Raw genomic sequence first — 13,398 nt, forward strand, 5'->3', positions numbered from 1 at the left:
GCACATAATTGTACGCAAATATCGCTGACGTCAGTCTGTTGTAAAGTTATGGTACCTGTTTCATGCTAACGCATCATAACGTTTCTCCTCCATACAAATTCCGCGAAAAAAGTGATCTTGCGTAACTCAGCTGGCTCTGTTCGTCCATGAGATTCAAAGTGTTGCATACAAAAGCGCCCTGGTTGAGGCCGTCTTCCTTGACTTTCTGGAGGCGTTCGATGCAGTTCTGCGCTATAGTTCGTGAGCGAAATACGGGTTTATAGATCCGGGACCTCCTAACAAGCGGAACACAACACGTTCTATCGCAAAACAAAATCGACAGATGTGAAGGTAATTTCCTAAGTAACCAAAGAGAGTACTGTAGGACTGTTACTGATTCAAATAAATATAAATCATTTAGTCGATGATGCTGGAAGCTACATGAGTGTTTGCAGACGATACTGTTATGATGATAATCATGTTTCCTTTGTTGTGCACTCAACTGCGCGGTCATCAGCGCCCATACATAGTCCCAATTTTTATACAGCACATTTTTTGTCACAATCCAATCTAGTCACTGTCACAAATGATGATGATTATGATGACATGATGAGGACAACACAAACACCCAGTCCCCGGGCAGAGAAAATACCCAACCGGGCCGGGAATCGTAACTGGGACCCCGTGATCCAGAGGCAGCAACGCTAGCCACTAGACCACGAGCTGCGGACGATACTGTTATCTGTAGAAAACTGAAGACTGCAGCGAAATGCAGGAAGACGTGCAGAGACCGATGACTGTCGCGTGGACTAGCAGTTGTGCCTAAACGTAAACATAATAAGTGTACTGTACGTAAACAGGAGAATGGATCCACTGCTATTCGATTAAGCTATTGAAATGCGTTACTGTTGAAGGTAACATCCGTAAAATACCTAAGAGTAACCGTCCAGAGCGACCTAAAGTAGACTGCGTAAAACTGACTATACAGATTGCAGATGCAGATTCCTCAGGAAGTGTAATTCAAGCACGAAAGAAGTAACATACAAAACACTTGTAAGACCAGCTCTTGAGAATTGCTCAATATGTATATATGCAGGCTGACGCTATGGATGAAAACTTGTACCAAGGCCGGGGCATCAGTCTGCATATACAGCGTGGTCCATTGATAGTGACCGGGCCAAATTTCTCACGAAATAAGCGTCAAACGAAAAAACTACAAAGAACGAAACTTGTCTTACTTGAAAGGGGAAACCAGATGGCGCCATGGTTGGCCCGCTAGATGGCGCTGCCATAGGTCAAACGGATATCAACATAGGTACAAAGAAGGTAGCTGCGAAGAAACCATGGGTAACAGAAGAAATACTTCAGTTGATTGATGAAAGGAGGAAGTACAAACATGTTCCGGGAAAATCAGGAATACAGAAATACAAGTCGCTGAGGAATGAAATAAATAGGAAGTGCAGGGAAGCTAAGACGAAATGGCTGCAGGAAAAATGTGAAGACATCGAAAAAGATATGATTGTCGGAAGGACAGACTCAGCATACAGGAAAGTCAAAACAACCTTTGGTGACATTAAAAGCAACGGTGGTAACATTAAGATTGCAGCGGGAATTCCACTGTTAAATGCAGAGGAGAGAGCAGATAGGTGGAAAGAATAAATTGAAAGCCTCTATGAGGGTGAAGATTTGTCTGATGTGATAGAAGAAGAAACAGGAGTCGATTTAGAAGACATAGGGGATCCAGTATTAGAATCGGAATTTAAAAGAGCTTTGGAGGACTTACGGTCAAATAAGGCAGAAGAGACAGATAACATTCCATCAGAATTTCTAAAATCATTGGGGGAAGTGGCAACAAAACGACTATTCACGTTGGTGTGTAGAATATATGAGTCTGGCGACATACCATCTGACTTTCGGAAAAGCATCATCCACACAATTCCGAAGACGGCAAGAGCTGACAAGTGCGAGAATTATCGCACAATCAGCTTAACAGCTCATGCATCGAAGCTGCTTATAAGAATAATATACAGAAGAATGGAAAAGAAAATTGAGAATGCGCTAGGTGACGATCAGTTTGGCTTTAGGAAAAGTAAAGGGACGAGAGAGGCAATTCTGACGTTACGGCTAATAATGGAAGCAAGGCTAAAGAAAAATCAAGACACTTTCGTAGGATTTGTCGACCTGGAAAAAGCGTTCGACAATATAAAATGGTGCAAGCTGTTCGAGATTCTGAAAAAAGTTGGGGTAAGCTATAGGGAGAAACGGGTCATATACAATATGTACAACAACCAAGAGGGAATAATAAGAGTGGACGATCAAGAACGAAGTGCTCGTATTAAGAAGGGTGTAAGACAAGGCTGTAGCCTTTCGCCCCTACTCTTCAATCTGTACATCGAGGAAGCAATGATGGAAATAAAAGAAAGGTTCAGGAGTGGAATTAAAATACAAGGTGAAAGGATATCAATGATACGATTCGCTGATGACATTGCTATCCTGAGTGAAACTGAAGAAGAATTAAATGATCTGCTGAACGGAATGAACAGTCTAATGAGTACACAGTATGGTTTGAGAATAAATCGCAGAAAGACGAAGGTAATGAGAAGTAGTAGAAATGAGAACAGCGAGAAACTTAACATCAGGATTGATGGTCACGAAGTCAATGAAGTTAAGGAATTCTGCTACCTAGGCAGTAAACTAACCAATGACGGACGGAGCAAGGAGGACATCAAAAGCAGACTCGCTATGGCAAAAAAGGCATTTCTGACCAAGAGAAGTCTACTAATATCAAATACCGGCCTTAATTTGAGGAAGAAATTTCTGAGGATGTACGTCTGGAGTACAGCATTGTATGGTAGTGAAACATGGACTGTGGGAAAACCGGAACAGAAGAGAATCGAAGCATTTGAGATGTGGTGCTATAGACAAATGTTGAAAATTAGGTGGACTGATAAGGTAAGGAATGAGGAGGTTCTATGCAGAATCGGAGAGGAAAGGAATATGTGGAAAACACTGATAAGGAGAAGGGACAGGATGATAAGACATCTGCTAAGACATGAGGGAATGACTTCCATGGTACTAGAGGGAGCTGTAGAGGGCAAAAACTGTAGAGGAAGACAGAGATTGGAATACGTCAAGCAAATAGTTGAGGACGTAGGTTGCAAGTGCTACTCTGAGATGAAGAGATTAGCACAGGAAAGGAATTCGTGGCGGGCCGCATTAAACCAGTTAGTAAACTGATGACAAAAAAAAAAGGGTGGTATTTACATGTAATCACGCTGTAACAGCATGCGTTCTCAGAAATGTAAATGGTTCAAATGGCTCTGAGCATTATGGGACTTAACATCTGTGTCATCAGTTCCCTAGAACTTAGAACTACTTAAACCTAACTAACCGAAGGACATCACACACACCCATGCCCGAGGCAGGATTCGAACCTGCGACCGTAGCGGTCACGCGGTTCCATACTGAAGAGCCTAGAACCGCACGGCCACACCTGCTGGCCAACAAAGGTACATGTATCACATTGGAACAACCGAAATAAAATGTTCAAACGTACCTACGTTCTGTATTTTAATTTAAAAAACCTACCTGTTACCAACTGTTCATCTAAAATTGTGAGCCATATGTTTGTGACTATTACAGCGCCATCTATCACAAAGCGAAAAAAAGTGGCCCAACTAAAACATTCATATTTCTCTACGTACTACACGAATATGTAATAAAAAGTGGAGGTTCCTATTTAAAAAAACGCAGTTGATGTCCGTTTGGCCCATGGCAGCGCCATCTAGCGGGCTCACCACAGCGCTATCTGATTTCCCCTTCAAGCTAGACAAGTTTCGTTCTTTGTAGTTTTTTTCGTTTGTGGCTTATTTCGTGAAATATTTGGCCCGGTCACGATCAATGGACCACCCTTTATACTTATTAGAAGTATGACTCTTGAAGATGTCTCTGGAACTATATGTTTGCATCTGAACTTCTCATTAGTCTGACCCCCTTACCAAGTCGGATTATGAGAGGAGACACAGAAGATCCAAAGAGGAGAAGCTCGTCCTGTCACGGGGTAGTTTGATCAACACAGCAACGTGTTGGAGAGGCTCAAACCCCAATGGCAGACGCTACAAGAGATGTTTTGTGCACCAAGAAGAGGATTACTGTTTTCATTGCAAGAGTGCACACTCGAAGACAAGTCGAGCAACATTTCACTCCCTCCCACAGATATCGCGAAATGAGAACAGCAAGATCATTAGAGCTCATACAAACGTTTTATCGGCAATCATTCTTTGCAAGCACTGTTTGGGACTAGAACAGCGAAGGGGGACAATAACAGCAGTAGGAGAAAGACCTTCCACCATTCAGAGCAAAGTGACTTCCAGAGCACAAATGTTAATATATATGCCACGAACAGATAAAATTCAATTTCGTATGAATGGAGGACCTACCCGAAGTAGTTGAAGCGCTCTGTCGAGGATCTCCTCCACCCGCTGTCGGAGCGGTATAGTCAATCTCTCTGCATGTTTCCAAGCAATCGAGTGTTACCTGTCAGGAAAATTTCTCTAAATGTGCTGGCTAGGTGAGAGGCAGCAGTCGTTGAGAATTACTTCAAATGGACATTCTTGATACCTTTGGGTGCTCCACCTCACTTGGCCTTCCCCCACCCCCCTATTTCCCCATTTCCACTAACAAATAGAACCTAAAGAAAGTGATGCTGTGCCATGTGGCCTGAGCTTGGAACCATCTGATTCGATCCTGAAGTAAATTTAAACAACAGTAATCAAAGCTTATCATGAGAATAAAATGAAAAGGAATGGTTGTACCATTATTATAGGAGTTGGAGGAGCCCAAATTTGACTCATTTATTGAAATGTATTATGCACAGTAGTTTTGCAGCCGAACAGGAACATGAATGCTGCGCACAGAATTCTGGAGGAAAGATTGCACTAGTGTTCAGTATCAGGTTTCACATGAGATCAAGAGTCAGTTAAAAATGCAAGTTACAGAATGACAACAAGGAAGGCATCATAGGTTTCAGACGAGCGAGGGAGAGAAACACTACCAATGACGAGTAACATTGGAGCGTGATGTATTCTATTCACAAGCAGCCACCTGTGAGCACAGCACCAATAATAGAGGAGTGTACCGGGGGTTGTCACAACTCTGGGCCGCTAGATGCACGATCTCTGATGATTGACGAAAGCAATCTAGCACCAACATAAAAACATGCCACGATGCATTCATCTGAATTCCAACGGCTGCCACAATACAATGTAGAGCCAAAAATGGTCCAAATGGCTCTGAGCACTATGGGACTTAATTTCTGAGGTCATCAGTCCTCTAGAACTTAGAACTACTTAAACCTAAATAACCTAAGGACATCACACACATCCATACCCGAGGCAGGATTCGAACCTGTGACCGTAGCTGTCGCGCGGTTCCAGACTGTAGAGCCTAGAACCGCTCGGCCACCCCGGCCGGCAATGTAGTGCCCGTCTCGCTCATATCGGTGCTTGTATTGCAGTAAACGACGTTACAATCATAGGCATCGCTTTTCTTCCACCAAATTACGTGCCTGCTAAATGCCATCCGGGTATTTTTCCGCCAAGTGGGTATTTAGGGCGTCGCCCGGCCACTCTACAGCCAGTGCGCGCTCCGGAATCACGCCATCAACGCTCAGCAGCCCTTCGGATTTCGCACTCGGCTCTCGTTCTTTCTCTGGGCCTACGCTGGCCTCGTTTAGGAACGCATCAGTCGGGAGTTCACGCTCGAGCTCTTGCCTCGCTCGGCTTCGCCTCAGCCATCCTCAGGTTACTGATTCACTGGACCTCGTCTCAACCGTCCTCGAGACCATGCCTCACTGGAATGCGTGTCAGCCACCTTCGGTCTCACATCTCGCTGGACATCACTTCAGCCGTCCTTGAACCCACACCTGGCTGGACCTCGTCTCCAACCGTTAATGTGCTCACCACCTTACTGGACGTCCGTGCCACATACCACTCGCCACGGACTACGGCCTTTCGGACATCCTCTGAGTACGAACATTCCCGTACCATTTCAGTGACACACAAAAGTCGAGAATATTCCAGTGCAACGACGGTATCGCCTTTCAGCCGAACCAAGTACCGCGAACTGAGGTCCCAAGAAACTGTGTTGTCGTACTTTGTTCTTTAGATTGTTCCTAGCTATATGGGTACATAAACCCTATCGCGTTGCTTTTCTGGATTGCAAATACAAAAGCTTGTACCTAGCCTGTAGATCGTAGCCTCTTGGGAAGTTATGTAGATGGCGGCATACAGGTGGCAGATTGACCTTTTATGTCCTATTTGAAAACCCTGTCCCATCAAGGAAACAGTATACTGAGAGGGTAGACACTATTTTCTATTGCCACCCTGAACGTTCTGAGAAAACTACACTACCGCCCATTGAAATTGCTACACCACGACGATGACGTGCTACAGACGTGAAATTTAACTTACAGGAAGAAGATGCTGTGATATGCAAATGATCAGCTTTTCAGAGCTTCACACAAGGTTGGCACCGGTGGCGACGCCTATAGCGTGCTGACATGAGGAAAGTTTCCAACCGATTTCTCATACACAAACAGCAGTTGACCGATGTTGCCTGGTGAAACGTTGTTGTGATGCCTCGTGTAAGGAGGAGAAATGCGTACCATCACGTTTCCGACTTTGATAAAGGTCGGATTGTAGCCTATCGCTATTGCGGTTTAACGTATCGCGACATTGCTGCTCGCGTTGGTCGAGATCCAATGACTGTTAGCAAAATATGGAATCGGTGGGATCAGGAGGGTAATAAAGAACGCCGTGCTGGATACCAATGGCCTCGTATCACTAGCAGTCGAGATAACAGGCATCTTATCCGCATGGCTGTAACGGACCGTGCAGCCACGTCTAGATCCCTGAGTCAACAGATGGGGACGTTTGCAAGACAACAATCATCTGCACGAACAGTTCGACGACGTTTGTAGCAGCATGGGCTATCAGCTCGGAGACCATGGCTGCGGTTACCCTTGACGCTGTATCACAGACAGCAGCGCCTGCGATGGTGTACTCAACGATGAACCTGGGTGCACGAATGGCAAAACGTTATTTTTTCGGATGAAACCAGGTTCTGTTTACAGCATCATGATGATCGCATCCGTGTTTGGCGACATCGCGGTGAACGCACATTGGAAGCGTGTATTAGTCATCGCCATACTGGCGTATCACCCGGCGTGATGGTATGGGGTGCCATTGGTTACACGTCTCGGTCACCTCTTGTTCGCATTGACGGCACTTTGAGCAGTGGACGTTACATTTCAGATGTGTTACGACCCGTGGCTCTACTCTACAGTCGATCCCTGCGAAACCTAAATTTCAGCAGGATAATGCACGACCGCATGTTGCTGGTCCTGTACGGACCTCTCTGGATACAGAAAATGTTCGACTGCTGCCCTGGCCAGCACATTCTCCAGACCTCTCACCAACTGAAAACGTCTGGTCAATGGTGGCCGAGCAACTGGCTCGTCACAATACGCCAGTCACTATTCTTGATGAACTGTGGTATCGTGTTGAAGCTGCATGGGCAGCTGTACCTGTACACGCCAACCAAGCTGTGTTTGACTCAATGCCCAGGCGTATCAAGGCCGTTTTTGCGGCCAGAAGTGGTTGTTCTGGGTACTGATTTCTACATCTTCATCTACATCCATACTCCGCAAGCCGCCTGACGGTGTGTGGCGGAGGGATCTATGCACCCAAATTGCGTGAAAATGTAATCAGATGTCAGTTTTAGTATAATATATTTGTCCAATAAATACCCGTTTACCATCTGCATTTCATCTTGGTGTAGCAATTTTAATGGCCAGTAGTGTATGTCATTACCTGGCTGTTCCTGTCAGCTACCTTTCAGGAAGGTACTATTGCGCTCCTGGCCTCTGTCTTGTTCCGCTGTAAAATTCAAGCGCCGGCTCGGCGGTCAGGAACGGCAGAGCAGAGAGGACTGTGAAGAAAACGTCAGCCAGTAGTACGCTGACCGACCCCTCTCTAGGACGATACAGAGACCGCAGCGGCGTGTGGGCGAAGAGAACATAAGCGCCCGCACCACCTGGCCGCGCCCCAGTTGGAGACTAGCCGTTCTACGAGCCCAATAGCAGCAACTTTGCAACCGTATTGTTTCACTTGTATTAGGAGTTGTGTATACTGAAGAGATTTTCTAATTTTTCTGTCGCCCATTGCTTGCGACACACCATTGTAAATTCTCAAAGTTAGATATTGTCATTTATCTTACTGTAATAAAAAATTAATTGATGCGATTTGCTTGAATTGTTGCCTATCGATCCGAGAAATAATGCTGGTGACAACCAACATTTACAGTTTAAAAGGCATAGCATTAAAAATAACATGGGTCAAAATTACAGAGGGAATAATGTCCGTCAGATTCTCGTCTTAGGGTATCCGGAAACTCCCTAACAAAATAAAAGTACTATTGTAAGTAGACTGTTAAGGTTTTTATGCTGGTAACGCCACGTAGCGCTCTATATGAAAATCACTGGCTGTGCTGTGTGCAGTCTGTGGCTGGATGGCTTTGTTGTAATAATCGCTATTGTAGTGTTGGAGAGTTGGCCGTTCAACAGCGCGTAGCGTTGAGCAGTTGGAGGTGAGCCGCCAGCGGTGGTGGATGCGGGGAGAGAGATGGCGGAGTTTTGTGAGCGGATGATCTGCGCGTGTGTCCATCAGAGACAGTAAATTTGTAAGACTGGATGACATGAACTGATATATATGTATATATATATATATATATATATATGACTTTTGAACACTATTAAGGTAAATACATTGTTCTTCTTTATCAAAATAGTTCATTTGCTAACTATGCCTATCAGTAGTTAGTGCCTTCAGTAGTTAGAATCTTTTATTTAGCTGGCAGTATTGGCGCTCGCTGTATTGCAGTAGTGCGAGTAACGAAGATTTTTGTGAGGTAAGTGATTCATGAAAGGTATATGTTATTGTTATTCAGGGCCATTCTTTTGTAGGGATTATTGAAAGTCAGATTGCGTTGCGCTAAAAATATTGTGTGCCAGTTTAGGGTTGATCAGAATAAGTAAAGAGCGAAATGTCTGAGTACGTTCAGTTCTGCTCAGCTGTTTGAAAATCAAATAACGTAAGGTGTTTAACAGCACAGTAATTCAATAATTTTTCTAAGGGGACGTTTCACTATCACAATATTTTCGGTGTTGAGGGTGTAGAGTACTGACCTGTGATTTCTCCTCGCCGTAATCTCCAGCAATAAACAAACATTTTAACAGTTAAAGTATTTACTGGCCAGCAGACATTAATACTACTTGAATTTCCGGAGCCTTGTGTCTGCGACCAACTGAAATCCACAAGAAAATAAACGAAATAGAAGGAAATGACAGTTGAAGTGCAGGATGCAACCAGTGACACTTTTGCAGCGAGAACGAGTACAGACACGACACAGGCCTTGGTAATACAGATATCGATAGGAAATACTTCCGAGACTACCGCCTTTAATCGAGTATTGCTGACAAAGTTACTTGGGAGTACAGCAGGGCGAATCGACGAAAGAGTGCAGCAGAGTGAAGCGATGTCCAGCGGCAATTGCAGCAGGAATATGATTGTTTACCGTACTTGGGGATAAGGTAAGGGAACGTAACATCGCAGCCGTATTTTGATAGAATTTATTTTTCAGACGAGTACTTTCAACGTTATATTTCCGTCATTATTAGATCCTACTATGAATCAAATAGGTACTTCCAGTCATCGGCTCCAGTATCATAGGACTCATACAATAAATAGGTGCCGTGTACCACTATTTATCAGGACTGTATATTACGAACTTGTAGTCGCAACTCATGAGCTAACTAAACTACTGGCCATTAAAATTGCTACACCACGAAGATGACATGCTACATACGAGAAATTTAACCGACAGGAAGAAGATGCTGTGAAATGCAAATGATTAGCTTTTCAGAGCTTCACACAATGTTGGCGCCGGTGGCGATACCTACAGCGAGCTAACATGAGGAAAGTTTCCAACCGATTTCTCATACACAAACAGCAGTTGACCGGCGTTACCTGGTGAAATGTTGTTGTGATGCCTCGTGTAAGGAGAAGAAATGTGTACCAACACGTTTCCGACTTTGATAAAGGTCGGATTGTAACCTATCGCGATTGCTGTTCATCGTATTGCAACAATGCTGCTCGCGTTGGTCGAGATCCAATGACTGTTAGCAGAATATGGAATCGGTGGGTTCAGGAGGGTAATACGGAACGCCGTGCTGGATCCTAACGGCCTCGTATCACTAGCAGTCGAGATGACAGGCATCTTATCCGCATGGCTGTAACGGATCAAGGATCATGTCTCGATCCTTGGGTCTCCAGATGGGGACTTTTGCAAGACAACGACCATCTGCACGAACAGTTCGACGACGTATGCGGCAGCATGGACTATGAGCTCGGAGACCATGGCTGTGGTTATCCTTGACACTGCATCACAGACGGGAGCGCCTGCGATGGTGTACTCAACGACGAATCTGAGTGCACGAATGGCAAAACGTCATTTTTTCGGATGAATCCAGGTTCTGTTTACAGCATCATGATGATCGCATTCGTGTTTGGCGATATCGCGGTGAAAACACATTGGTAGCGTGTATTCGTGGTCGCCATACTGGCGTGGCACCCGGCGTGATGGCATGTGGTGCCATTGGTTGGTTACACGTCTCCGTCACCTCTTGTTCGCATTGACGGCACTTTGAACAGTGGACGCTACGTCTCAGATGTGTTACGACCCGTGGCTCTACCCTTCATTCGTTCCCTGCAAAACTCTACATTTCAGCAGGATAATGCATGTTGCAGGGCCTGTACGGGCCCTTCTGGGTACAGAAAATGTTCGACTGCTGCCCTGGCCGGCACATTCTCCAGACCTCTCACCAACTGAAAACGTCTGGTCAATGGTGGCCGAGCAACTGGCTCGTCACAATACGCCAGTCACTACTCTCGATGAACTGTGGTATCGTGCTGAAGCTGCATGGTCAGCTGTACCTGTACACGCCATCCAAGCTCTGTTTGACTCAATGCCCAGGCGTATGACGGCCGTTATTACGGCCAGAGGTGGTTGTTCTGGGTACTGAATTCTCAGGATCTATGCAGCCAAATTGCGTGAAAATGTAATCTCATGTCAGTTCTAGTATAATATATTTGTCCAATGAATACCCGTTTATCATCTGCATTTCTTCTTGGAGTAGAAATTTTAACGACCAGTAGTGTAGCAATGAAGTGAACTGGTCCCAGCCTCGCCGTGCAATAAGTATTTGGCCAGCTCGCTCCTCCCCGATCCAGTTGTCCCACCACAGCAGCCACGGCGTGCTTTCAGTTCCAATGGCCATTTACTCTGCTGGTGACCGCCCACTTCTTGTTGCCAGCTCACTCCCCAACACCAGACTCGTTCCTTGTCAGTTTCCTCTCTCCTCCATCCGTCCTCGCGGTGGCAGCTACCTGTATGCGTTCGCGCCGCAGCGGAGTCTAGGACTTGCTTAGCCACCACTAACGCGTCGATGGCACGGATCTGAGGCAGCCACGGCTGCGTGACGTCTTACAATGGCATACTACGTAATACGCATTACGTGTGTGGTGGCAAGTGCTTCTGGTACCACCACAATTTTCCAATTCACCTCTTCCATTCTGGAATGGTGATTGGGACATGTAATGTCTCTGATTACTCGTCGTGATCATTTCCCGAGACGTATGTGGGTGAAAGTGATATATAGGCCGATACTTCTTGAAATATAAGCTTTCGGAATTTCATCAGTAATCCTCTCCTTGATGCACAACAATTTTCTTGTAGGACCTGCCACTGGAGCTCGTAGCGCACTTCTGTGCAACTCTCGCGCTGGTAATGAGTCTGCCTTTTTTTGCCTCGTTTGTTTGCCACACTAAGGTGACACAAACCTGTTAACTCCAAAGAGGCAATATACAGAGTATTTGATTTAACTTGAGTCAAGTACATCTCGATAATGACGCATCGTGAGAAAAAAAATGTTCTACATGAAAAGTTTGTATTAGTAAAGGGGACATCTGTCTGTGGTACAACTGGCTACCTCCTAACCATACCTCGTGCGTGGGGGAGGGTCAACTTTGCATTTTCACGCAGCAGACATTGAAGTCTGGGCAGCTACAACCTGGATGTATCACTCTGAAAAGATAGGACCGCTTTAGCTGTAAATCATTTATTTATAGGCACGACCGATTCTGCAGCATTTTATCTGCATCATCACTTGCGATCTGTACAAACTGGTAGACGAAGACTCTTGTAAGGCACCAAGAAAATATAGCTAAAATGATAAAGTGTATTTGCAGTGGACATACAAAAGGCTTGTTCAGTTCGAAAAAAGAGAAGGGAATGACGCAGCTTTCTTCATCAGCAAATTTTCGCAAATAGCAGACTTCAAAAATAAAACCACATAGAATGCTACCATGATACCTAGAAGGGAGTAAACTAACAAGAATAATTTTCTAATAAGTAGCTACCAAGCAGGTAAAATATTAAGAAATTCCACTCACCATGAGTAAGAGTTGAAAGTTTACAAGCCGTCTGTTTTGCCTCCTTCCATTAATCAGCACACACTATTTGCCGCTTGTTGGTCTGTAGATACGAGGGACACATGATTCTCATCACTTTATTTAACTTTGATTACCGTACTTGATTCTGAGTATTGTAATTGAAAAAAAAAGCGCTGGACTTGTGTCGTTTCGGACAAGGGAATTCGTGGAAACGTTGCGGTTCGTTTTCCCAGGAGTTGGGGAACGGCTGTGGCACAAAACACTGTGGAGAACGGGACAGTCCGCTCACCACTCAGAGGATTAGTAAGTCCCTAGCTTACGCAGGTGGTAGAGACATTGCAGTGACACCTGCGGAACTCTCATGTCACTCAAATAAGGTCGGTATTTTCGGAGTTGTGGAGTACGGTACTATCCGGTGCCCGGCTAGCGGGTTTGAGTCTTAAGGACTGGCCTGTCACCTAGTAACATCTGGAGAGAACTCGCCGTTTTTGAAGAGACCAGGCCTGCTGATATGGGAACGAGACCTGGTGGAGTTCCCGTCGCGGTCGGTTTGCCTGTTGGAAATGTTAACTGAAATGAGCGGAACTGCCAGACGGAACCGTGAAAGCGTACCATCACCTTCGCATGATGCAGCGCACCCTTTTTTCCGCCACTGGTTGCCTTTGAACTGGAGCACACTTAGGGGGCCAATACGCATTGGTTGAATCACGAGTCTGAGGGTGGAGTTTGAACGCTAGTCTTGTAATCGTGGTAAAGATGTAAAAGGGGATGTCAAACAGTTAATAGGGAAGAGATGGTATGCCGAATCTGTATTACATTCACTATTTCAGATAACTAGAGGAATTATCGC

General features: G+C 45.2%; 1 protein-coding gene across 1 annotated transcript in view; it reads left to right on the forward strand.

Annotated features, from left to right (window-relative positions):
• The window catches only part of LOC126458321 (probable cytochrome P450 6a13), a 103,121-nt gene that overhangs the window by 20,742 nt on the left and 68,981 nt on the right, over positions 1-13,398 (forward strand). The window lies entirely within an intron of this gene.

Source organism: Schistocerca serialis, chromosome 2 (genome assembly GCF_023864345.2).
Source record: "Schistocerca serialis cubense isolate TAMUIC-IGC-003099 chromosome 2, iqSchSeri2.2, whole genome shotgun sequence".
NCBI lineage: Eukaryota > Metazoa > Arthropoda > Insecta > Orthoptera > Acrididae > Schistocerca > Schistocerca serialis.